The following is a 4,559-nucleotide window of genomic DNA, read 5'->3' as shown; positions in this document are numbered from 1 at the left end:
GCTAGTGGCATCAACATGCCAGCAAGCCTGTGGATTCATTTGGAAGTCAGACGTGAGAATTGTATGGGAAAAATCCCCCCCAGCGATGCAGTCCCTCACAGTTTCCACTCTAAATTAACCTACTTACATTCTGTATCACATTCAGGACCACGCTTATCTGAAGACTGAAGCACACCTTACAGAGTAACAGAGGACAAATAAAAGATTCAGAGGGCTTCAGTATTTTAAGTCTGCTAAACAAACAAACAAAATCTGAGTGTTTTTTTCTAGTTTGTATTTTGACTTCCATTCTCCTGTAACTAAGAATCAATACACTGCAACTAGCCACAGAAACATTTTGACATTTTTTTGTTTTAGTAATAGCAACAAGATAATATAACATACTACGACTACTACTACTAATAATAATAATAATGAGCCTGCCTTACTAATCAGCAAAATATCCCCAACATTTCAGTTTTATCAGATAGTCTTGCAGGCTTGTTCAATCCACACACTGCTACAGACACCAAAACTATATTCATGTGCTACTGCCCCCCCACTCCCCGGTGCTATGAATATATATTCCACTGTAACACCGTATGCAACAACGACATCAGCTTGAACTCTTAAAAGGCTTACATCACTTTTGTTAGCACTGTTTTTGGTTAGGCTGGTTTCAAAGGATTCTTATATAGATGAAGACAGAGTGAGAGGGAGAGATAGAGACACAATGTAATTATTACACTCATTGCCCAAAGCTACGCACTATCAAGATCGTGGCCTCCTAAAAAAAATTTAAAAAAAAGGAAAAGAGAGAGATTGAGAGAGAGAGAGAGAGAGAGAGAGAGAGAGAGAGAGAGGAAACTTCCGTGAAATGTGCGCATGCATACTGCAGAGCTCAGCAATAGGAGCGTCCCCTCCCCGCCATTCAGGCAAACGAGTAGAGATGTCAAGCCAGCACCTTCCAGAAAAAAAAATAAATAAATAAAATAATGTGAAGCAGAATAATAAAGATTTAATACTGGGCTGCCAGCCCTTATGTGCCAGACGGGTAACAAGATTACAGGCTCAAGAGCGGCCGCAATAAAGACTAATGGAGTGATGGCGTGGCGTGCTGACACCACGGAGCGCCCTGACTGAAGGAACAGCAGGTGTGGGAGGACAGCGAATGACAGCATCAAACTGCGTTGTGATGATCATGTGTTTTGTCCTCTGAGGTCCTTTTTACAACTGAGGCACAGGTGAAGACATGCAATTTTGAAGCAAACATATCATTTTTTTTTCATGCAGACATAGAGGGGAAAAAAGGAGAGATAACTCAGCTAAAATTTCAGACTTGTGATGCTTAACGAATTCTACCCTAACCCCCGCCCCACGCACCCCACCCCTTTCCCCCGACGCACTTTGACTTTGCTTAAAAAAAAAAAAAATCTCAGAGGCTCTCTGACAGGTGCGAGCCAATATCTTTTTTTTTCTCCTCTTTCGCATACTATTTCAAGATGCACTCCCATGGTACCTTCATCTTGGTTTTTGCCACATGAATTATGAACTAAGTTATATCGCCATCTACGCTGATTATGTTTGACCGCTCACTCAAGCAAAAAACGAAATAAAATAAGTAAAAAATTTAAACACTTCACTGTTTAAGTTACATTGCATTAACATGTAGAGAACCTTCAGTGTGCCACAGATGTGCAGCCTTTCTTATATAGTAGTGGTATAGTGGTATCGAAAAAAAAAAAAAAAAAACTCAGATGACTGGATTGTTTGGCTAGTTAGTGACTCTCTGTCGTAGATGCCAAGTTGACTTGTCTGAGGCAGCATATGCTTTGTGTACCGCTGTGCTGCCAGCATCACATATACTTACATTTCAGAAACTGTCCACTCTGTTTTAAATCTAATCTGAAGACAACAGACATAATATGATGTTGACTCAACAATGCAAATGAACTTGTGTGCTGCCAGACTCTCTGAATACCACATTTTTTTAAATGCTGTATCGCTGTGCTGTGCTCTCCAGTGGATGTTTCAGTTTGTCAGTTTAAGGATAATAATAATAATAATAATAATAATAATAATGAAACTAAGTCGCCATGAATCCTAAAAAATTATGGGCAGAATAGGGGTGGAAGAATAATTCTTTATAGTCAAAACAGCATGCAGAATCCCAGACCTTTAGACTAATTTCACAACCTCTCACTGGAAATATCCTGCAGACAGCTACAAACAGTGAACTCTAAATGTCTCTGACTATGACTTTCAATGAATGTGATGACAATGACTCACAAATGCTGACACAGACACATTGGCATGTGCAGAAAGGACTTTATGTACTGAAAAGCAGATCGTTGTTTTACTGTAAGTGAGAAAACTGTCCTGGCACACAGGGGTAAGGGAGGTGGAGTTTGGTCATGGAGAGAGTGTCAGTTAGGGGACACTTGTTTCCCCCCGCCTCTTCTCCTCTTTCTTCACTACTCTCCATACACCACCCAAATCTGAGGCGGGAAACGTTTCTGTAAAAACAGGATGCTTTTGAGAACCGGACACTCCACCCAGACTGGCCTGAGTAAACAGTACTGTCACCCTGTGTGTGTGTGTGTGTGTGTGTGTGTGTGTATGTGTGTGTGTGTGTGTGTGTGTGTGTGTGTGAGTGTGTGTGTGTGTGTGTGTGTGTGTGTGTGTGTGTGTGTGTGTGTGCGTGTGTGTGTGCGTGTATGCACAAGTTTGTGTAGTGGCACAGTACACATGGACAGAGACGAGAGCCCCTCTGATCTGTTGTTCTTCGTCGAAAACAAACCAATTCAATTTGTGAGTGTAAATATCATCACCATCAACACTGTTCTACACAAGAAGAAATAAAAGAGCAATCACTCCAGAAGATGATTATGAAGCTGCTCCCAAAGAGTATTACAGATCTACATATCAGAACTGAAGTAATACCCAAAGACGCTGGTCCCATTAACCACACAAACACAATGCTACGTGCTAATTGCCTATTCTGCAGCGCGCGTAAACAACTGACACTTATGGTGCGTACTGTATAACAGCTTGTTTATGGTTCCCGGAGGAACAGCGGGCTGTTAAAACTGATTGGAGGCGTGGAGAGGCAGTGACTCTGAGCCTGACTAAAGCTCTACGGAGCGCAGGACGAGCTGTGATGTGCGGAGAGCGTGGGCAGAGCCTTGGGAGTCGGCCTGATCCGATGCGGAGTGACAGCGAGGGCCCAATTAGCCCTGTGTGCAGTGGCCACTGTGGGGGTGCAAGGACGAGAGACGGGCTCAGCCAAGCGTTCAGCATTCAGCCACGGGCGCTACACCGCCAAGGCTCCCTTTCTCTCTCTCTCTGTCTCTCTCTCTCTCTCTCGCCCTGCCTCTCCCCTCTTCCTCAACCTTTTCCCTTCCCTCTCTCTCTTTCTCTTCCCTCCCCCCTTCTCTCTCTCGCTTTCTCTCTCTATCTGTGAGCAGCACATAGAAGGTGACGTTCTGCATTGAAAGTCCCTTCCTGTGCAAACTCTCTCTCTTCCCCCTGTGCTTCCTTTCGTTTTGGAGGGGTTTTTGGTGGTCTTACCTCGTCCCACTCGGAGGCGAACGAGGGCAGCCTCTCCATCCGAGTCCTCTCGGCGTTGCAGTCGGTCACAGACTCACTCCGCCCGTTAAGCGCCCCGTCTTCCTCGGCCAAGGGTGATGCCAGCAGGTCCGAGTCAGACTTGGACAGGCTGCGGGTGAGTTTCAGGTGCCCGGGCACGGTCTTCCTGCCTGGGGGTGATGGCGCAGGGGAGATCTTGGCTTCATCACCTCCGTGGTGGACAACACTGGCGTAGCCACGGTCAGCGTCCATCAGGGCAGTTGACATCTCGTATCTGAAACGACGTTTCTTAGGTGAAGGGGTCTACTCCAGAGGCCCTGCTGAGGAGAAAATCCTCTTTACCTACTATCACCAGACAGCAGCTTCTCTGATCCTGATGTGCCAGTCTAAGACGGTTTGATCTGGTGAATTAAAAGGAGAATAATTAGCTTTATCCCGTTCTTAGCTGGACTGCTATAATCCATCTAACAGTTCGTGTTAAGAGATGAGGGAGCAGTAGGGAGAAGCTAGCCGATCATGGTCAGGGCAGAAACTGTCACACTAGTCCTCCCACAGTTTGTATCCGGCTGCCCTCCCCCTGGTGAGGAGCTCCAAAGGTTTTTTTTTTTTTCCCAAACAACCTTTTCCTTCCCCTCCCTCCTTTTCTTTCTCTCTCTCTGTCTCTGTCTCTCGCCAGTCTCCGTGACCACTATTGACCCCTATGGTCTCGGTTTAACGGCTGTATTTCTTTTTCCGTTATAAATTCCAAAACATCCAAGGAACAAAGTACCAAAGTGAAAGCAAAGCGATGGCATGTCCTAGTCTAAACACAAATGAGAGCGGCTTAGTCCCCCGTTTCCAGTCACACAAGATTCGCTCTGTTAAAGAACTTGAGGATGAAGAAATTCAAAACACAGCTTACCTTCAAACACAGTCCTCCGATCTGTCTGCTGTACTGCGGGTTAGGTGGGAGACGCTCTGCTAGTCCACGGGCTCTGACTGAGAGTCAGATG

This window comes from Chanos chanos, chromosome 6 (genome assembly GCF_902362185.1).
Source record: "Chanos chanos chromosome 6, fChaCha1.1, whole genome shotgun sequence".
In the NCBI taxonomy this organism is placed as follows: Eukaryota; Metazoa; Chordata; class Actinopteri; order Gonorynchiformes; family Chanidae; genus Chanos; species Chanos chanos.
This window is presented reverse-complemented; position numbering follows the sequence as displayed.